This window comes from Mustelus asterias, chromosome 8 (genome assembly GCF_964213995.1).
Source record: "Mustelus asterias chromosome 8, sMusAst1.hap1.1, whole genome shotgun sequence".
NCBI lineage: Eukaryota > Metazoa > Chordata > Chondrichthyes > Carcharhiniformes > Triakidae > Mustelus > Mustelus asterias.
Window position 1 is genome coordinate 135,590,047 of NC_135808.1, and position 23,760 is coordinate 135,613,806.

Sequence of the window (23,760 nt, forward strand, 5' to 3'; positions counted from 1 at the left end):
AAGAAGATTGCCAGGGCTTGAAGTGTGACCAGGCAGCAGGGTATAAGAACATAAGAACATAAGAACTAGGAGCAGGAGTAGGCCATCTGGCCCCTCGAGCCTGCTCCGCCATTCAATAAGATTATGGTTGATCTTTTCGTGGACTTAGCTCCACTTACCCGCCCGCTCACCATAATCCTTAATTCCTTTACTGTTCACAAATTTATCTATCCTTGCCTTAAAAACATTCAATGAGGTAGCCTCAACTGCTTCACTGGGCAGGGAATTCCACAGATTCACAACCCTTTGTGTGAAGAAGTTCCTCCTCAACTCAGTCCTAGATCTGCTCCCCCTTATTGCAATGAAGGACAAAATTCAATTTGCCTTCTTAATTACCTGCTGCACCTTCAAACCAACTCCTTGAGATTCCTGCACAAGGACACCCAGGTCCCTCTGCACAGCAGCATGCTGCAATTTATACCATTTAAATAATAGTCCATTTTGCTGTTATTCCTACCAAAATGGATGACCTCACATTTACCAACATTGTACTCCATCTGCCAGACCCTCGCCCACTCACTTAGACTGTCTATATCCCTTTGCAGACTTTCAGCGTCCTCTGCACACTTTGCTCTTCCACCCATCTCTAGTGTCATCTATGAATTTTGACACACTACACTTGGTCCCCAACTCCAAATCATCTATGTAAATCGTAAACAATTGCAGTCCCAACACTGATCCCTGAGGCACACCACTAGTCACTGATCGCCAACCAGAAAAACACCCATTTACACCCACTCTTTGCTTTCTGTCAGTTAACCAATCCTCTATCCATGCTAATACATCACCAGATACACCACATCCACAGGTTCCCCATTGTCCACTGCACATGTAATGTTCTCAAAGAATTCCACCAAATTAGTCAAACATGACCTGCCCTTCATGAACCCATACTGCGTCTGACCAATGGGACAATTTATATCCAGATGTCTCGCTATTTCTTCCTTGATGATAGATTCAAGCATTTTCCCCACTACAGACGTTAAGCTAACCGGCCTATAGTTACCTGCCTTTTGTTTACCTCCTTTTTTAAACAGTGACGTCACATTTGCTGTTTTCCAATCTGCGGGACCCACCCCAGAGTCCAGCGAATTTTGGTAAATTACCACTAGTGAATTTGCTATTTCTCCCGCCATCTCTTTTAGTACCCTGGGATGCATTCCATCAGGACCAGGAGACTTGTCTACATCGCGCCAGAATTTATGAAAGACCAGGGGCCCCGAGCTCTTGCCTGTCTGACCCGGTTTTACACAATGGTCATAAATCCCAAAACCATTTCAAAGAAATGGCAGACAGCAAAAGTCATCACCGGATAAGACCCCGTCCGTACCTGCAGTGAGCTACCATCCAATCTCTCTCCTGCCAGTCCCATACAAAACCCTTAAATGTCTCACCCTTCAGCGCTTATCCCCAGTTGGAGAACAAGCCCTGAGCATTTATCAAGCTGGTTTCCACAAGCTCTGCAGCACAGGGGAATGGGTACGGGCCCTGCCCACTCGCATTGAAAACAACTTTCAGAGAAACATGAACACAGGTGCTGTGTTCCTGACCCTCACAGCCGCCTGCAACACCGTTTGGCTCATTGGCCTCTTCCTGAAGCTGTCACAAACTCTCCCCGAATGAGCTTCCAAAAACTACCTCCGGAAAATTCATATATCCCGATGACATCTGCCTTGGAACGCGAGGACTTCAACACCTCGGACTGGGCCCTAACCGAGGACTTGTCAAACCGTGCAAGGAGGAATTGGTAGGGCTAGGGAACCGTGGTGCACCAAAAAAGTTTCTTTGTTGGTTAAAAAGAAAAAGGAGGCTTATGTTCGGATGAGACGTGAGCACTCGGGTAGTGCACTAGAAAGCTTTAGATTGGCTAAGAGGGAGTTGAAGAGCGAGCTTAGAAGGGCTAAAAGGGGACATGAGAAGACTTTGGCGGATAGGGTTAAAGAGAATCCTAAGGCGTTCTATAGGTATGTCAAGAACAGAAGGTTGGTTAGGGCAAGTTTAGGGCCAGTTATAGATGGCAGAGGGAAGTTATGTGTGGAACCGGAGGAGATTGGTGAAGCATTGAACCAATATTTCTCTTCGGTGTTCACGCAAGGGGACATGAATATAGCTGAGGAGGACACTGGGTTGCAAGGGAGTAGAATAGACAGTATTACAGTTGATAAGGAGGATGTGCAGGATATTCTGGAGGGTCTGAAAATAGATAAATCCCCTGGTCCGGATGGGATTTATCCAAGGATTCTCTGGGAGGCAAGAGAAGTGATTGCAGAGCCTCTGGCTCTGATCTTCAGGTCGTCGTTGGCCTCTGGTATAGTACCAGAAGATTGGAGGTTAGCGAATGTTGTCCCATTGTTTAAGAAGGGGAACAGAGACTTCCCCGGGAATTATAGACCGGTGAGTCTCACTTCTGTTGTCGGCAAGATGTTGGAAAAAATTATAAGGGATAGGATTTATAGTTATTTGGAGAGTAATGAATTGATAGGTGATAGTCAGCATGGTTTTGTGGCAGGTAGGTCGTGCCTTACTAACCTTATTGAGTTTTTTGAGAAAGTGACCAAGGAGGTGGATGGGGGCAAGGCAGTGGACGTGGTATATATGGATTTTAGTAAGGCGTTTGATAAGGTTCACCATGGTAGGCTTCTGCAGAAAATGCAGATGTATGGGATTGGGGGTGATCTAGGAAATTGGATCAGGAATTGGCTAGCGGATAGGAAACAGAGGGTGGTGGTTGATAGTAAATATTCATCATGGAGTGCGGTTACAAGTGGTGTACCTCAGGGATCTGTTTTGGGGCCACTGCTGTTTGTAATATTTATTAATGATCTGGATGAGGGTATAGTTGGGTGGATTAGCAAATTTGCTGATGACACCAAAGTCGGTGGTGTGGTAGACAGTGAGGAAGGGTGTCGTAGTTTGCAGGAAGACTTAGACAGGTTGCAAAGTTGGGCCGAGAGGTGGCGGATGGAGTTTAATGCGGAGAAGTGTGAGGTAATTCACTTTGGTAGGAATAACAGATGTGTTGAGTATAGGGCTAACGGGAGGACTTTGAATAGTGTGGAGGAGCAGAGGGATCTAGGTGTATGTGTGCATAGATCCCTGAAAGTTGGGAATCAAGTAGATAAGGTTGTTAAGAAGGCATATGGTGTCTTGGCGTTTATTGGTAGGGGGATTGAATTTAGGAGTCGTAGCGTTATGTTGCAACTGTACACAACTCTGGTGCGGCCGCACTTGGAGTACTGTGTGCAGTTCTGGTCCCCACATTACAGGAAGGATGTGGAGGCTTTGGAGAGGGTGCAGAGGAGGTTTACCAGGATGTTGCCTGGTATGGAGGGGAGATCCTATGAGGAGAGGCTGAGGGATTTGGGATTGTTTTCGCTGGAAAGGCGGCGGCTAAGAGGGGATCTTATTGAAACATATAAGATGATTAGAGGTTTAGATAGGGTGGATAGTGATAGCCTTTTTCCTCTGATGGAGAAATCCAGCACGAGGGGGCATGGCTTTAAATTGAGGGGGGGTAGTTATAGAACCGATGTCAGGGGTAGGTTCTTTACCCAGAGGGTGGTGAGGGATTGGAATGCCCTGCCAGCATCAGTAGTAAATGCGCCTAGTTTGGGGGCGTTTAAGAGATCCGTTGATAGGTTCATGGACGAAAAGAAATTGGTTTAGGTTGGAGGGTCACAGTTTTTTTTTTAACTGGTCGGTGCAACATCGTGGGCCGAAGGGCCTGTTCTGCGCTGTAATGTTCTATGTTCTATGTTCTATGTTCAATACAACAGCACACGGCAACTCGAGCCAAGCCCTGAATAAACACCATCAGCTCATTCTACCGAATGGCCACAAGTTAAAGCACCATCCACCCAACATCATCATACCTCGGAGTGGCCCCAGAGAGAACATGGACCTTCTGGAACACCCAACAACACACACACACACACACAGACATACACACACACTCACACACACAGGCACAGACGCACAGGCACACAGACACACATGCACACACACAGACATACATGCACACAGACACACACACACACATGGGCACAGACACACATGCACACACAGACACACATGCACACAGACACATGCACACACACAGACGTAAATGCACATACACACAGACACACACACACACGCACACTTACACACACACACACACACACGCACACTTGCACACACACACACATGCACACACACACATGCACACAAAGATACAGACACACAGACACGCACACAGGTGCACATGCACACAGACACACACACTCAAAGATGTACACATACACACACACACACATATACACACACACACACAGATCACACGCACACACAAAGACACACACTCGCACGGAATCAATCCAGTGAACCTTTGTTGTGCTCACTCGAAGACAATTATATTCTTCCATGAAGGTGGAGTTTCAAACCCTACTTCAAATTTGCTCGCAAACTATCCATCTGCATAGACCCGGAGTCTCCAGTCCTGCTGTCCTGGGACCCACCGCAGGGAATGCAGCGAACCAGGAAAAACCAGGAGTTTCAGTGGGAATGGAGAATGCCAGTTGCACACTGGGTGTAAAATCCCACACACAGAGCGTGTTAAAGATTTCCAGAGGGATTCTCCTCCAGATTTGGGGTGGTAAAGAGCAAAATATCGGGGAACCTGACAGGTTAGTTAAGATGTGAATCAGTCCGAATTTATCAGAACACAGAGTGGCTTCCTCCTGTTCCAATCTTGCTTCTGCGTTTGAATGTTTCAGATTGACAGCGATGGAACAGCAGCAGAATGGTGATGTTACTGGGCTAATAATCCAGACACACAACGTAATGCTGTAGAGACTTGAATTTAAACCCCACCGTGACAACGAGGGAAGTTAAACTCACTTAATAAATACATCTGGAATTTCACAAAAGCTAGTCTCAGTAATGATAATGAGAAAGCTACAAACTGCTGTTAAAACCCATCTGCTTCACTCATGCTCTTACCTGCTCTGGCCTCCATATGAGTCCAGACAATGTTCTTGATGTGACGCTGCTACACAGAACAACCCAGCAGCTGAATCAGACGGTACAGAAAAGACCAGGAAGCATAAAATCAGACACAGCACCTGTCATTGATCCAGGCGCTGGAAACAACAAAGACACACTCTGTTCAATCAATCACAACATGTTCCTATGTGGAGAGAGTTACCCCGAGAGTCCAGAGCACTGACTCCAGACATTGACTCCCCCCCAGGAAGCCTCAATAGCATCAGGTCAAACCTGAGCATGGAAACTTACTGCTGATTCCCATCTACTGAACGACACCCACCCGCCCCCCCCCCCGCCACACCTCTCATCACCCCACTGCCACCCCACCTCCAACATCCCCCCTGCCACTCCCACCACCCGCCCGCCAACCCACCACCACCCCACTGCTATCCCACCTCCAAACACTCCCCCTGCCACCCCCATCACCCCCCAGCGCTCCACCTCAGCTGATGGTCCATCACTCCTCCATGTTCCTCCATGTTGAACACCAGTTGGAAGAGGCACTGAGGGTGTCAAGGGGGCCGAATGTACTCTGGGTGGTGGGGGGTGGGGTGGGGGTGTTTCACTGTCCATCACTGGGGGTGGTCTGCTCGCACCAACACGACCCAAGCTGGCCGAGACCTGAGAAAACATCTGGAAGAAAGAATGTGTCTGTGGCAGGTGCTGAGAAAACCAAAAAGAGGGAAAAACCTCCCGGCGCCTGACCCTGACCATCCCGGCTGCATCTGTCCATGGTGGGTATTGATAGGAGTGCCCACCACACATTCTCGCTGCAGTCCCATCGCCACCCTCTGTCACATTGTGTGGCACTGCCATTGTGCTAAATGGGATCGATTCAGAACAGATCCGGAGCCCCAAACCTGGGCGCCCATGAGGCTGGGAGGGGCCATCGGCAGCAGCAGAATTGTGTTGTGTTGCATTCGAGCCTGAACTGATGTTTGAATGCACAAACAACCAAGGCATCATCACGCTCACCCACTGGAACCTACCAATCCTCAGGTGGGTGTAAAAGAGCCCAGGGGCATCACTGAAGATCAGCAAAGTCCTTTCCCTGAAGCAGACCTCACTCTGTGCCCGAACGTTACCAAAACAGCCACTCTTTCTAAATACTCAGAGGCTGTCAGGTCATTTGGACTTTCCCTGGCGATGAAAACTACAATAGACAAAACAAATTCCGCCTTTCCGTTCTGTCTTATTACTGAGCCGGTTCGGAGTCCGGCTACTTTGGAAGGTAATGCCTTCCTCGGGAGAGTGGGGAGGCAGGGGGTGTGGGGGGGTTGGGGGGGGGGGGGGGGGTGGGGCGGTTCCTGAGGTGATCTGCAGACTGACAACCCGCTCCCACCAGGAGGACAGAACTGTCTGCACCGCTCACAGTGTTGCCTTGCAGACAGATCCCTGCAAACTACATCTGGGGACTGTTCTCCACACTTGTCAGTCAAACCTGCCCTCTCTCGACAACAACGGCGCTATATCGCCTCTTGCAAAATGGTAAAACATCACAGGAATATCATCAGACAAAACCCGTCACTGAGCCGTGTGAGGACATTGTCAACATCCTGGGGTCAAAGGGGAAACTTTTAGGAACAAGAAGAAAGACTTACATTTCTGTAGCGCCTGCCAGAGCACTTTACAGCTAAAGACAGACTTTTGAAGTGTAGTTGCAGTTGCAGAGAGGGAAACACCTCAGAGATTCAGTCAAATCGGCCGTTATCCATCAGGGAATACAACCCTGGTGTCAGAATTTAACTCCTGGACTCCAAGGGCGGGATTTTCTGGCCACGCTCGCCCCAAAACTGGAAAATCCTGCCTGAAATCGAGGGACCTTTTCATGGTCCCCCCCCCACCCCACCCCCCCCCCCCCTACTGCCAGCTGCTACGATTCCTGTGGCGAGGGGTATGGGAAAACTCCCCCCCCCCCCCCCCCCCCCCCCGCCAAGTATCATTCTGGGAAAGTGATGATGTGCTTTAGCCCAGGTCAGCCTTTCCTTCCTGAGGTGTTGGGTTACAGAGAACGAAGAACAAAGAACAGTACAGCACAGAAACAGGCCCTTCGGCCCTCCAAGCACGCGCCGATCATGATGCCTAAACTAAAACCGTATGCACTCACGGAGTCCGTATCCTTCCATTCCCATCCTATTCATGTATTCGTCTAAATGCCCCTTAAATGCCGCTATCGTACCTGCTCCCACCACCTCCCCGGGCAGCGCCTTCCAGACATTCACCACCCTCTCTGTAAAAAACCTACCTCGCACATCTCCTCCAAACTTTTCCCCACGCACCTTAAACCTATGTCCCCTCATACTTGACTTTTCTATCCTAGGAAAGAGCATCTGACTATCCACTCTGTCCATGCCACTCAAAATCTTGTAATCCTCTATCAGGTCACCTCTCAACCTCCTTGTTCCAGTGAGAACAAGCCAAGTTTATCCAACCTCTGCTCATAACTATTACCCTCCAGACCAGACCAGACCAGAGCTGCTCACAACACTCCAGGCGCAGTGTAACCAGGTCTGCCTGTCTGTCCCCATCCTGCTATTCCCAGGATAGATGGATAGATGGATGATCCCAGGAATGGTGGGCCTGACATACGATGAACGCCTGAGGATCGTGGGATTATATTCATTGGAGTTTAGGAGGTTGAGGGGAGATCTAATAGAAACTTACAAGATAATGAACGGCTTAGATAGGATGGATGTAGAGAAGTTGTTTCCATTAGCAGGGGAGACTAGGACGCGGGGGCACAGCCTTAGAATAAAAGGGAGTCACTTTAGAACAGAGATGAGGAGAAATTTCTTCAGCCAGAGAGTGGTAGGTCTGTGGAATTCATTGCCACAGAGGGCTGTGGAGGCCGAGACGTTGAGCGTCTTCAAGACAGAAATTGATAAATTCTTGATTTCTCGAGGAATTAAGGGCTATGGGGAGAGAGCGGGTAAATGGAGTTGAAATCAACCATGATTGAATGGTGGAGTGGACTCGATGGGCCGAATGGCCTTACTTCCGCTCCTATGTCTTATGGTCTTATGGAAACAGAACGCTTCGAGTAGCTGAGGGGTTGGAAACAAGAGATTGCTGATACACGGTTAAATCTGGGAGACGTACCACGGCACTGGGTTGGATGGTCCTTCATACACAGAGTTTGGAGATTGCCACAGGGTCAGCTGATGAAGCAGAAAGTATTTTGAGATTAAATTGGATAGGTGGACAAAGGAAAGAGCTAAAAGGCTATTGGGAAGAGGGTGGGTGATTAGGACCATTGCTTCAGTGGAGGGTAACATCAGCAAGGCCTAGCTGTATTGAATAGTCTTTTTCTACGTTGTTACACACATTGTATTGTATAGAATGGATAGCACAAAAAGGCCATTCTGCCCAGGTGGTCTATGCCAGAATTTATAATCCACACAAGTCCTCCTCCCACCCTCTTAGAGGAACAGAGGGCAGGATTCTCCAGCCACGCTCGCCTCAAAACCGGAGAATCCTACCCAAGGTCAATGGACTTTGCATTGCTGGCCTCCACCTGCTACAATTCCCGTGGCAGGCGGGACGGGAGAATTCCGGCCATAGAGTCAGGAGGAAGCTATTCAGTCCTTCAATCCTGTTCCGCGATTCGGTTAGATTGCGGTTGTTCCTGAATCCCAACTCCCATTTACCCAGCTTGGTTTCATACACTTCCAAATCCTTTTCTAACAGAAACCTAGCAAGCAGTCACTTAATAGTACAGAACTCAAACATCTCTGAAAAGAGAGGCATGTTGTCGAAGCTTTTCATCTTGCACTCAACAGGACAAGCGCAAAAATACCAAATTTCAAACAATCACAACAACTTATACTTCAAATGTAAGGGATGTTGATTGGCTGACAAGTTGACTCTGTTTAGCTGAAGTGTTACCATGGAGAAAGTGATGGAGAACTATAGGCTGATAAATCTCCTGGATAATTCAAAAACGGTGCAAGACATGAACATGTTTTGTGTTTGCCGAGAATACTCCCCCTGTGTATGAATGCAAATCACTTTCAGGAAGCATGAGCCATAAAACCATAAGACACAGGAGCAGAATTAGGCCACTCGGCCCATCGAGTCTGCTCCGCCATTCAATCATGGCTGATACTTTGCTCATCTCCATTCTCCTGCCTTTTCCCCATAATCCCTGAGCCACATTATAAGCTCAAATGATTCGCTCAAGTTGGTTGTTAGAGAATGATGTCTATTTTGTCTTGTGTTTTGTCAGTAATTAGATCGCCCTTAATCATCAAAACACAAGCGGAACCAGCTATCATAATTTAACCCTTCATAAACCCTGCCAATATAACCTTCTATTATTTCTACATCTTACTTTATGGGAAGGCTATGTCTGAAAAATAATCCACAAGTTACTTTCATATTTTCTTTTTGCTTCATTTTGTCTGTGTACACTAAATTCTAAATGACAAGGACTCAAGAAGTAGGAGCAGGAATAGACCATTCGGCCCATCTATTCAATACAATCATGGTTGATCTTGGAATTCAACTCCAGTTTCCCGCCCACTGCCCATAAATTTTGATTCTGAGAGACTGACCCTTTGTCTATCTCAGCCTTAGCTATATTCAATGTTGGATGATCCACAATCCTCTGAGGTAGAGAATTCCAAAGATTCACAACCTTTTGACTGAAGTAATTTCTGCTCATCTCTGTCCTAAATGATCGGCCCCTTATCCTGAGACTGCGCCCCTGTGTTTTGGATTTCCCGACCACTGGAAAGAATCTCTCGGCTTCCAGCCTGTCAAACCCCTTCAGAATTATGTATGTTTCAGTGAGATCACTTCTCATTATTCTAAACCCCCAAGAATACACTCGATAAATTAGTTCATGCTTTTAATAAGCAGGTCACAGTGTACTAGCAGTGTTTAGAACCCAGAGTTAGAAATGCAGTGAAGGTGTGGGGTACAGATTGCAGATAATCATTTTTCGCTGAGGTTTTAATCTTTTCTATTTAAATTACAAATTGAAAATAAGCAAGTAAAATGTTCTCAACTGGAGTTTGAAAAAGTATGTCTAAAACTGCCTCTTGGGAAACTACTTTGTGTTTATCGGTGTAACTAATTATTTAAGACGTGGGTGTCTGCATTTCCATGTAGCAGTTGTTACTGTCTGAAACAATAACTGATACACCTTTAGAACAAAACTTCAGAACTTCTGGCAAAACACAAATGGACTGAGGTACATTTTCCACTTGAGTAATTTTATGACAAGCAGGAGATGTGTTCCAACTGTTTGGACTATTACAGGCAAGCCCACAAAAAGTTTTCATATCTTCCGGCATACAATACAGTTGCACATTGATAGATCCAGGGAGACTTGCTGAAATGTTATGACAAAATGCCGCAATAAACTGATAAATATTGACAAGGAATCCTGCCAAGAAATTCTTGCAATTAAATTCCACGCAAACAAAAACTGACTTCAACTCAAACAACAACAAGGATGGATTCAGAGTTACAAATGATATGGACCATTGGGGAGGGGATGGCCCAGTGGTATTATCGCCAGACTATTAATCCAGAAACTCAGCTACTGTTCTGGGGACCCGGGTTCCAATCCCGCCACAGCAGATGGTGGAATTTGAATTCAATAAAAAATATCTGGAATTAAGAATCTACTGATGACCATGAAATCATTGTCATCTGTCGGAAAACCCGATCTGGTTCACTAATGTCCTTCGGGGAAGGAAATCTGCCATCCTTACCTGCTCTGGCCTACATGTGACCCCAGAGCCACAGCAATGTTGTTGACTCTCAACTGCTCTTGGGCAACTAGGGATAGAATCCTTATAGGGCAGAAGGAGGCCATTTGGCCCATCGGGTCTGCACCGATCACAATCCTACCCAGGCCCTATCCCCGTAACCCCACATATTTACCCTGCTAATCCCCCTGACACGAGGGTCAATTTAGTATGGCCAATCAACCTAACCCGCAGATCTTTGGACTGTGGGAGGAAACCGGAGCACCCGGAGGAAACCCACGCAGACATGGGGAGAACGTGTAGACTCCGCACAGACAGTGACCCAAGCTGGGAATCGAATCCGGGTCCCTGGCATTGTGAGGCAGCAGTGCATAATTATTGGCCACCCAGCGACGCCCATGTCCCACGAATGAATAAATAAACTATAAAGCAGGTGTTTGAAGCTGAGGTAGGGATCAGCCCTGATCTAAATGGATGGTGGAACCAGTTCAAGGGGCTAAACACAGAGCGTTTGTGTGACAATGAAGCCATGTTGAATGGTACGGTCTGAATTCTAATGAAGATGGCCTTTTCTCCTGTGGATATTTACAATTCTGATTTGCCTTCAATGCTAATATTAAACTTACCTTGAGCACAAAGAGATATTCTTGCTTTTGGATCAAGTTTGGTTGAGTCTCCTGAACTCCTCGACTTGCCTGGCCAGTTTTCTGGATTTGATTTGATTTGATTTATTATTGTCACATGTATTAACATACAGTGAAAAGTATTGTTACTTGCGCGCTATACAGACAAAACATACCGTTCATTGAGAAGGGAAGGAGAGAGTGCAGAATGTAGTGTTACAGTCATAGCTAGGATGTAGAGAAAGATCAACTTAATGCAAGGTAAGTCTATTCAAAAGTCTGACAGCAGCAGGGAAGAAGCTGTTCTTGAGTCGGTTGGTACGTGACCTCAGACTTTTGTATCTTTTTCCTGATAGAAGAAGGTGGAAGAGAGAATGTCCGGGGTGTGTGGGGTCCTTAATTATGCTGGCTGCTTTGCCGAGGTAGCGGGAAGTGTAGACAGAGTCAATGGATGGGAGGCTGGTTTACGTGATGGATTAGGCTACATTCATGACCTTTTGTAGTTTCTTGCGGTCCTGGATAGAGCAGTAGCCAAACCAAGCTGTGATACAACCAGAAAGAATGCTTTCTATGGTGCATCTGTAAAAGTTGGTGAGAGTCGTAACTGACATGCCAAATTTTCTTCCAAATCCACTGAACCTGCACATCTTTGGACGCCAGGAGGAAATTTAGTATGGCCAATCCATCTAACTTGCACATCAGTTGATTAGATGGCTGGAATATGATGTAGAATGATGCCAGCAGCGTGGGTTCAATCCCCATAGTGGCTCACCATTATCGTGGAGTGCTGCTCTTCAAGCCATTTATAACCAATTGTTGTGCTCTAAAGGAGAGAGGAACGCATGGTCATTTGTAGATTGTTCCTGACCTCTATTGAAACAGTTCCTTCCTCTCCACTCCAGCTAGCCTCCCATAATGTTATATTCTTCCTTTTCCTCCAGGTACTATCCCCCAAGAGGGCATTGGTGACCATGGACTCTCATTGGACTGGTCCATGAGTCAGCTTGGCAAAATACTGCCCTGGTTTGCCATTGCCTCCTGTAGTGTGAATGACCAGCCAGCTCTCCTGCTCGCACCGCCTGCCATCAGGCTGATAATCAAGCTGCCTGACCAGATTATGAAGGCACCTTTCATGGTCATCAAGTCCTGAAGTGGGACTTGAACCCAGAGCTTCTGGTCCAGAGGTAGGGAAGCTTTCACCAATCCACAAGACCTCCAATCATTTCATAAACCTCAGTGCAAAGAAAACACCTCCAGCCTAACCAATCATCCCTCATAGCTAAAATTCTCCATTCAGGAGAACATAGGAGCGAGAATAGACCATTCAGCCCCTTGAGAATGCCCCACCATTAATATGGCTGATCTTCTATCTCAACGCCATCTTCCTGCACCATCCCTGTGCCCCTTGATGTCCCCAGTATCTGGAAATCTATCGACCTCTGCTTTGAACATACTCCATGACTGAGCCTCTGCAGCCCTGAATTACAAAGACTGCATTCCCTGATTCTATACACCCTCCCAGCCAGGGGAAAAATCCTTCCCGCATCTACCCTGCTGCATCCTGTGAGAATTGTGTATACTTCCCAACTCTCATTCTTCTAAACTGCTCATTCTAAATTCCTGGCAACATCTTGTGGCCTGCTCATGGGATTAGTGTTGCCACGTTCTGGGAGATAGAGGGTGCAGGTTTGCTCGTACAAGCGGTGAATGACACTAAATTTGAAATAAAAAATAGGAAGTGGAAAAACAGCAGAACAAAGTAACAGGTTTGCAAAGCTGGCCAGAGTTCCGGGTAATTGAAAAGACATCCACTGAGTCAAGGCCAACTTGGATTCCAGCTCTTTCCCTTTTGTATAATGACACCTGACCTCATCCTGAAATTTGGCATGTCAGCTACGACTCTCATCAGTTTTTACAGATGCACTATAGAAAGCATTCTTTCTGGTTGTATCACAGCTTGGTATGGGCTCCTGTTCTGTCCAAGGCTGCAAGGAACTACAAAAGGTCGTGAATGTAGCCCAATCCATCACGCAAACCAGCCTCCCATCCATTGACTCTGTCTACACTTCCCGCTGCCTCGGAAAAGCAGCCAGCATAATTAAGGACCCCACGCACCCCGGACATTCTCTCTTCCACCTTCTTCCATCAGGAAAAAGATACAGAAGTCTGAGGACACGTACCAACCAACTCAAGAACAGCTTCTTCCCTGCTGCTGTCAGACTTTTGAATGAACCTACCTCACATTAAATTGATCTTTCTCTACACCCTAGCTATGACTGTAACACTACATTCTGCACTCTCTCATTTCCTTCTCTGTGAACGGTATGTTTTGTCTGTATAGCGCGCAAGAAACAATACTTTTCACTGTATGTTAATACATGTGACAATAATAAATCAAATCAAATCAAAAGATTCGGGGATAGGATGGTGGGGGGGGGAGCGGGGGGGTGGGGGGTGGGGGTGGTGGTGGTGGGGGCTGGGTGGGATGTTTTTTCAGAGGGTTGGTGCAGACTCAGTGGGCCAGACTTGGTGTCGATGTGGCTTCCTTCGACATTGTAAGGATTCTATGGAAGCAGCTTGGTTAGTAACCAGGGGGCAGAGATTCAAAGTAATTGGCAGAAAGATTAGGAAGGATTTAAGGAATATTTTTCACTCTGAGTGTGGTGAAGATCTGAAATTCATGGCCAGAAAACCCTCACCATGTTTTTAAAAAAACACTTAGAAAAGCATTCAAAGTTCCACAACTTACAGGGCTATGGGCCAAAAGCTGGAATGTGGGATTAGAGACTTAAAGTTTTTTTAAGGTTTATTTATTAGTCACAAATAAGGCTTACATTAACACTGCAATGAAGTTACTGTGAAAATCCCCTAATCGTCACACTCCGGTGCCTGTTCGGGTACACTGAGGGAGAATTTAGCATAGCCAATGCATCTAACCAGCACGTCTTTCAGACTGTGGGAGGAAACCGGAGCACCCGGAGGGAACTCACGCAGACACAGGGAGAACATGCAAACTCTACACAGACAGTGACCCAAGCCAGGAATCGAACCCGGTCCCTGGTGCTGTGAGGCAGCAGTGCTAACCACTGTGCCACCGTGTTACCTGCTGTGGCTCCTTCTTGGCTGGTACACACCAGATGGACCAAATGGCCTCTTTCTGAGCTCTAAATTTCTTTGTTTCTATGGTTTGATATTTGTAATAACTCGGTAGATCTGGAGAATCCCCAAGGATCAAAGTGAACCCTCTTCACTTTCTTCCGAGAGGCTGATTAGGTCACGTGTGTCTTTCTGCCCCGACATCAGAAGAGGTGACACCAGCCTGTGAGTTAGGCGTCCACAGCCAGACAGGCTTGTTAAACACAGAGAGGAGGAGTGAACAGTAACAGAGACACACAACATTTTACAGGAGCTTTTAACTTGAGCAATTTCCTCGGGTAATCAGAAAAGAACAAATAGTCGCTGCCGTTGCACTAAACATTTGACCATGTGACATTCCACTGCATTTTCTTTTTTTGGGAAGTTTTGTGGTTGGACTGCCTCCCTCCAGGGACTTCAGACAGAGCCTGAAATTTAACCGAGACAGTCTGAGAATTAATCCCCACAAAAATGACTCGGAACAAGCAGAAGTACAGAGTTGCCTGCTAAACGGAGAGAGAGATATATTTGAACTAATCCACTGGGAGTGTGCATTTGAAAGGGAAACCTCTTCCTTCAAGATTTTGCTTTGACACAAACAGCCACCTGTTGCACTGATGTCTCTACACAAACTGAGGATGTTTTTTTAAATTTCTGTGAACGAAGCTGGTTTGTAAATTCCTGTGTTCTAAAAGTGTGTCACCTTGTCAAAAAGCAACCGACAGGAAACACGGAAGCCCTCCTGTAAGAATCTGGGCCGGTTCTATGCCTGGTGAATTTCATTCAGTGGCTAAAGCTTTTCAAAACCCATAACATTAACAAGGAGGATCCCAAATTTCCTTATTATCATAGAATCACTACAGTATAGAAGGAGGCGATTTGGCCCTTCGAGCCTGCACTGACAACAATCCCACACAAGCCTGTAACCTCACGTATTTACCCTGCCAATCCCGCTGACACTCAGGGGCAATTTAGCATGGCCAGGCAACCTAACATGCACCTCTTTGGGGCGGCACGGTGGCACAGTGGTTAGCACCACTGCCTCACAGTGTCAGGGACCCGGGTTCAACTCCCGACTTGGGTCGCTGTCTGTGTGGAGTCTGCACGTTCTCCTCGTGTCTGCGTGGGTTTCCCCCGGATGCTCTGGTTTCCTCCCGCTGTCCAAAAGACGTGCTGGTTAGATGGATTGGCCGTGCTAAATTCTCCCTCCTGAACAGGCGCCGGAGTGTGGCGACTAGGGGATTTTCACAGTAACTTCATTGCAGTGTTAATGTAAGCCTACTTGTGACTAATAAATAAACTTTTTTTACTTTTTACTTTTATCTTTGGACTGTGGGAGGAAACCAGAGCACCCGGAAAAAGCCCACGCAGACACGGGGAGAACGTGCAGACTCCGCACAGACAGTGTCTTTCAGGCTCTCTACTCTCTCCAGCTCTGGGGATTCAGAGACAGTAAGAAGTCTCACAACACCAGGTTAAAGTCCAATAGGTTTATTTGGTAGCACAAGCTTTCGAAGTGTTACTCCTTCTTCACCTGATGAAGGAGCAAGACTCCGAAACCTTGTGCTACCAAATAAACCTGTTGGACTTTAACCTGGTGTTGTGAGACTTCTTACTGTGCTTACCCCAGTCCAACGCCGGCATCTCCACATCATGATTCAGAGACATACATTTGGCCTTGGAAAACATTTTGTTTTCGGTTTTCATGTTTTAGAACAAGTATTGGAAACAATAAGTTCATGCAGTTTGTGTTCCAATCACCGTGTCAGTGTGGAGATGTCCCATGGCTTTCGACACTGGCGCAAATTTAGATTTCAATATTTTGGCATGAAGTAGGAAGAAAGGAAGAATTCATTACCTTAAAGCCCTCAGGAATTCCCAAATGTGTTTGAGTCAAAAAGGACTTTTGAAGTGTAATCACTGTTGTGAGGTAGGAAACGCAGAAACCAATTCGTGCACAGCAAGCTCCCACATGCCGCAACGCGATAATTGGCCAGATCATCTGTTCTCGCGATGTTGGTTGACGCAATGAAACTCGATCCCAGGGGAGAACTCCCCGACTCTTCTTCGAAGTAGTGTGCCTGGGATATTTAACCTTAACCTGAGAGGGCAGATAGAAAGTTTCACCAGAAAGACGACACCTCAGACAGTGCAGCACTGACTCAGCGCCTCACTGGATGGAGTGTCAGCCTAGATTTCCATTCTGTCGGAAATGAAACAAGCCAACTTGTACACAGCAAGATCCCACAAACAACACGGATAATGAGCTGCGGATCTCCTGATGCAGAGCTGAGAATGCGACTCACTGGGACACAGCTGGTGTCAGTTTTTATTGATCCAATAGGATCAAATATTTCATACTAAATAAACATTAAATAGGAAACGCACGGTCTCGAAGAAGGAAGCAATGAAAGAAAACAACAGAAAGTGAATATTCCAGATCACTTCCTCTAAACCCACTCCAATGTCTGCGGATCTGCTTAATGTATTTGCAAGCTTCTGACCTCAGCAGAGAAATTCAGACCCATTCTGCAGTGAGTTCACATTGGTTTTCACATTTCTTACAATTCAAATAAAAATATAACTTCCATGAAAAAATATTGAATTCCCAAAATCAGCTAAGTTCTTCAGAAATATTAACCAATTGCTGCTCATTTAGCAGAGTTATTAATAAAGAACAAAATCAGAGCTACACAGAATAACTTTTCATTCACGTTCCTGTTGTCCAAATCAAACACATGTTTCTGTATTTTGAAAAGTAAAGATTTGAATCATGTTCTCCTTTCAATGGATTCACACTCTAGTAAGGGTGGCACGGTGGCACAGTGCTTAACATAGCAGACTCAGTGGGCCAGACTTGGCATAGCAGCCTCACAGTGCCAGGGAGCCTGCACGTTCTCCCCGTGTCTGCGTGGGTTTCCTCTGAGTGCTCTGGTTTCCTCCCACAGTCCGAAAGATGTGCAGGTTAGGTGGATTGGCCATGCTAAATTGCCCCTTAGTGTTCCAAGATGTGTAGATTTAAGTCTACAAGATTATGAGGGGCATGGACAGAATGGATAGTCAGAAGCTTTTTTCCAGGGTGGATGAGTCAATTACTAGGGGGAATAGGTTTAAGGTGCGAGGGGCAAGGTTTAAAGGAGATGTACGAGGCAAGTTTTTTTACACAGAGGGTGGTGGGTGCCTGGAGTTCGCTGCCGGGGGAGGTAGTGGAAGTAAATACGATAGTGACTTTTAAGGGGCGTCTGGACAAATCCATGAATAGGATGAGAATAGAGGGATATGGTCCACAGGAGGGGAGGGGGTTTTAGTTCAGATGGGCAGCATGGTCGGTGCAGGCGTGGAGGGCCAAATGGCCTGTTCCTGTGCTGTAATTTTCTTTGCTCTTTGATTGGCCATGGTACATTGCCCCTTAGTGTCCAAAGATGTGTAGGTTAAGTAGATTAAGCCATTGGTAAAAGCGTGGGGTTACGGGGATAGGGCGAGAGATGGGCCTGGGTAAGATGTTCTTTCAGAGAGTTGGTGCAGACTCGATGGGCTGAATGGCCTCTTCTATACTATAGAGATTCTATGATTCTGTGATAATTGTCAGGAAGGAATAAAAGTAAATTCCTTCAGATAGTATTGACAGAGACTAACTCCTAATAAAAGCTATTTTGTTACATTGTACATTAGGTTCCAAATTCCAAGCTGCTTCTGAAGAGTTCCACTGTAAAAACAATCGGCAACAAGAACCTGGCTTTCCATAGTGCCTTTACATGGTAAAACCAGCCATGCCGCTACATTGGAGGGTGGACATTGTGGAGACTCTGGACACAATCTACCAATCCTCTTTGAATTCAGGCAGTGCTGGTGCCAAAGGACTGGAGAATTGCAAACTGCTCAGTTCAAAATCCTTTACAAAGTACCGATATGAGCACTTGGCAGGTCATAATGTTCAGGACTATGGGTCAAGTGCTGGGATTAGGTGGGAGTTCAGGTGTTTCTCAGGTGCTGGTGCAGACTCGATGGGCCAAAGGGCCTCTGTATGATTCTATGAAAACAAGGAGAAAGGGATAGGGGCGGCACGGTAGCACAGTGGTTAGCACTGCTGCTTCACAGCTCCAGGGACCTGGGTTCGATTCCCGGCTTGGGTCACTGTGTGTGTGGAGTTTGCACATTCTCCTCGTGTCTGCGTGGGTTTCCTCTGGGTACTCCGGTTTCCTCCCACAGTCCAAAGATGAGCTGGTTAGGTTGATTGGCCATGCTAAAATTGCTCCTTAGTGTCCTGAGATGTAGGTTAGAGGGATTAGCGGGTAAATATGTAGGGATATGGGGGTAGGGCCTGGGTGGGATTGTGGTCGGTGCAGACTCGATGGGCCGAATGGCCTCCTTCTGCACTGTAGGGTTTCTATGATTCTATGATTCTAATAAAGCTGGCAGCGAGAGGCCAATCAGATCTCAAACTAGTTAAAATGTTTAGCAGAAAAAGCACCTTGTGGAAACAGCCATTGTAACTGCCGGACGTACCTCACCTTCTGCTCAGTGTGAAGGAGCGCCCCCTGTGTGACCTCATCCTAATTTCTTCTTTGCCTCAAGAGGAAAATCGATTGTTAATAAGAGAAAGATGAACTATTTCAACTACAACCGCTTTATAAAACACCTTCAATGTTGTAAAGTATCCCAATGCGTTTCACAGGAAGCCAGTCAGATACACTCCGAGACCGGGTTATCCACAGGGAGCTCACTCAGAGAACCAAGGGAAATTCGGACAAATAAAAGCAAATTACCGCAGAAACTAGAAATCTGAAATAAAAACAGAAAGCGCTGGAAAGACTCAGCAGGTCTGGCAGTGTCTGCAGAGAGAGAAACAGAGTTAATGTTCCAAGCGAACACTGAGCTGTGGGGCTCTTATTCTGACATATTACTAAGTGGGGAGCCATGATGTGGAGATGCCGGCGTTGGACTGGGGTGGGGCACAGTAAGAAGTCTCACAACACCAGGTTAAAGTCCAACAGGTTTATTTGGAATCACAAGCTTTTGGAGCGCCGTTCCTTCATCAGGTGAGTGGAGAGGTAGGTTTCACAAACATGGTGTTTATAGACAAAGACACAATTGCAAGATAATGTTGGAATCAGTGGGGAGGGTGTGGGGGGGGGGGGGATCAGTTAGGGGCACAGTGGGCAGATCGCAGGAAGGTTCAAGATGTACAGGGAGAATCTAGGGGTGGACGTAAGGGGAGTTTTAACAGTGGAACCAGACTGACACAATCCGTCCGCTCAATTCTCCTGCCTGCAAATAACATCCCATTTGTCTCTTGCAGGTATGGTGGAATCTGCTGAGAACTTCACCCACGATCAGAAGGTAGAAAGTTGTTCAATTCTTTTCCAAACTTTTAAGGAAGCTCCTAAATTTTGGGAGGAGTGAAGGAGGAGGTAAAGAAAATCAAAATGCTGCATACCTCAGTCCAATAAATGTTTACATTTACTCCTGGCGGAATTCCAGTGGATGTAATGTTTCACAAGTAGACTGAGAACTGATTTATGGGCCAGTTAGATATAACAACTTTGACATCAAGTGTAACATGAAATATTTTATGGCTCAGGAGAAAAGCCAGTCAATTGACTGCACATTGTATTTTCGTAATTGGAATGAGATCCCTCCAAGAAGGAAAGTCTACAACACTCCGTGTACAAACTGCCCAATAAAACCTCAGGCCAGACGTCTCTGAAATACTTAAGTACGCCCGAACAATGCTCAGAGTAACTGATGTGTAAGTCAGCTAACGGATTGCGGTGAGGTGGACAGACGCGGTGGATTGTGAGTCACCATCAGTGGCTGGATGTTTCGTCCTATTCCACCGTCAGACTCAACATCCGCTGATTTTCTCAAAGTAACTGTATTTGCGCATTGATTGCCCTCAGAACTCACTCCAGAAAGTCAAGTCTAGTCATTAACAATGCAACAACACTTGTAAACACTATTAAGGGGAGAGATGACCCAGTATTATCGCTCGATTATTAACACAGAAACTCAGCTAATGTTCTGGGGACCCGGTTCGAATCAAACCACGGTGGATGGTGGAGTTTGAATTCAATAAGAAATATCTGGAATTAAGAATCTACTGATGACCATGAAACCATTGTCGATTGTCAGAAAAACCCATCTGGTTCACTAATATCCTTTAGGGAAGGAAATCTGCCGTCCTTACCTGGTCTGGCCTACATGTGACTCCAGAGCCACAGCAATATGGTTGACTCTCAACTGCTCTTGGGCAACTAGGGATGGGCAATAAATGCTGGTCAGCCAGCGATGCCCATGTCCCACGAATGAATTAGAAATAAACAAATCACTATCGTCTATCAACCTCTCTTTCCCAGAGGTGAATAATTAGAGGTGACAAGGCTCATTTTTTGGATTCTGAATCATTGTTGGAGATTTTAAAATGTCAATTTTTTTTATTCTTATTTTTTTTCCTTTCTGACTCTTTTCTCTCTCGCCTAGTCCAATTTTTCTTCTTGCTATCTTTAATTCTGTTTCCCCCTCTTTCATTCATCTTTCTTCTCAGTTCCTTTAGTGTTTATTACACAATCTGTCAATTTCATTAGTAAATGAGATACCGGCTATGATTCTCCATGGGAAAACCAAGTGGTCCCAGCAGCAGGGGACCCAGAGTGTTTCACATTGGCTGTCCTTAGCAGATAGTGTTCAGACATTTTTAGTTAAAAATATTCAGTGAGTCAGTGTTAATTAATTGAATTTAAACTACCCGGGGCATTAGCCTGGGTCTCTGTGAGTGCAGCCACAGTATCTCTCCACCACCATCTCTCTTATGATACAGTGAAAAGAGTGAAAGAAAGTTCCGGACTTCTCGACATCGTTTATCACCATCAACACTGATAGCTTCAGATCTGTGTAATCTCCAAGTAGCAGTCACTGATCACTCTGGAGTTAACCTCAGAATACACTCTGACAGAATACAAATGAATATATTCTGTCTCCCCGACCCGCTCCTCCTCCCCCCCAACCCCCCAGCAAAGGCCTCACTGAATTATAATTTAAACACTGCAGCAATTATTTCCATCCAACCCGAGCATGCTGAGTCAGTGGAACTGTCTGAGATGTTTTCCAGATTTATTTATTTGACAAATATCTGTGTCCAGCTCTTCCATTAATAGAGAATATTCCTCAGCAGCTTGTGGAATCTTTCTGAGCAGCTCGCTGATCCTATCATCATCAATGTTGTATGTTTATTACAACTGAATAATTTCTTGTTCATGTTTTAAAACCTACTCCAGTTGCCCTTAACTAGAAAGTCCTGCTCCAGGGCTGTACAGCAATCTGTCAGCAATAGATATTTTCCAGACTCCAGCAACTAGAAAATGAAGCAGTTATTTTCTAATTCATTCGTGGGACATGGGCGTTACTGACTGGCCAGCATTTATTGCCCATCCCTAGTTACCCAAGAGCAGTTGAGAGTCAACCACATTGCTGTGGCTCTGGAGTCACATGTCAGCCAGACCGGGTAAGGATGGCAGACTTCCTTCCCTGAAGGCATTAGTGAACCAGATGGGTTTTTCCGACAACCGACAATGGTTTCATGGTCATCAGTAAATTCTTAATTCCGGATATTTTTTATTGAATTTAAATTCCACCATCTGCCGTGGCGGGATTCGAACCCGGGTCCCCAGAATATTAGCTGAGTTCCTGGATTAATAGTTTAGCGATAATACCACTGGGCCATCGCCTCCCTGGATGTGTGCAGATAGGAGTGGAGCAGTTGGATCTGAGCCACTTATTTCTGACGACCGACCACACCAACATGCATTAATATATAGTGCCTTTCATGCAATCAAAAATGTCTGCTTCACGGGGATGAAATTGGGTGAGATTTGATTCTGAACCGTGGAAGGAGCTAGTGGGTGATGAAGAGATAGGTTTTAAGCAGCATATTAAAGGGGGAGAGGCAGGTTCACTGAGGGAATTGCAGTGCTGAGGGCCCAGGCAACTGAACACACAGCCGCCAATGGTGGATCATTGATAACACTACATTCTGCACTCTCTCATTTCCTTCTCTATGAACGGTATGCTTTGTCTGTATAGCGCGCAAGAAACAATACTTTTCTCTGTATACTAATCCATGTGACAATAATAAATCAAGTCAAATAATCAGGGGGTGTTCATGAGGCCAGAATTAGAGGAGTCGAGTATCACAGAGGGTTGTGCAGGAGATTAGAGACATCGGGAGGCATGTCGCCGTGGAGGGATTTGAAAACAAGGATGGGAATTTTGAAATCGGGACATTACCAGACAGGGAGCCAATGTATGTCAACTCACACAAGAAGGAGTCTCACAACACCAGGTTAAAGTCCAACAGGTTTATTTGGTAGCAAAAGCCACAAGCTTTCGGAGCGCTGCTCCTTCGTCAGGTGAGTGGGAGTTCTGTTCACAAACAGGGCATATAAAGACACAAACTCAATTTACAAAATAATGGTTGGAATGCGAGTCTTTACAGGTAATCAAGTCTTAAAGGTACAGACAATGTGAGTGGAGAGAGGATTAAGCACAGGTTAAAGAGATGTGTATTGTCTCCAGCCAGGACAGTTAGTGAGATTTTGCAAGTTGTGGGGGTTACAGATAGTGTGACATGAACCCAAGATCCCGGTTGAGGCTGTCCTCATGTGTGCGGAACTTGGCTATCAGTCTCCACCCAGCGACTCTGCGCTGTCGTGTGTCGTGAAGGCCGCCTTGGAGAATGCTTACCTGAAGATCAGAGGCCGAATGCCCGTGGCCGCTGAAGTGCTCCCCAACAGGGAGAGAGCACTCTTGCCTGGTGATTGTCGAGCGGTGTTCATCCATCTGTTGTCGTAGCATCTGCATGGTCTCCCCAATGTACCATACCTCGGGACATCCTTTCCTGCAGCGTATCAGGTAGACAACATTGGCCGAGTTGCAAGCGTATGTACCGTGTACCGGGTGGATGGTGTTCTCACGTGAGATGATGGCATCTGTGTCGATGATCCGGCACGTCTTGCAGAGGCTGTGGCAGAGTTGTGTGGTGTCGTGGTCACTGTTCTCCTGAAGGCTGGGTAGTTTGCTGCAGACAATGGTCTGTTTGAGGTTGTGTGGTTGTTTGAAGGCAAGAAGTGGGGGTGTGGGGATGGCCTTGGCGAGATGTTCGTCTTCATCAATGACATGTTAAAGGCTCCGGAGAAGATGTTGTAGCTTCTCCGCTCCGGGGAAGT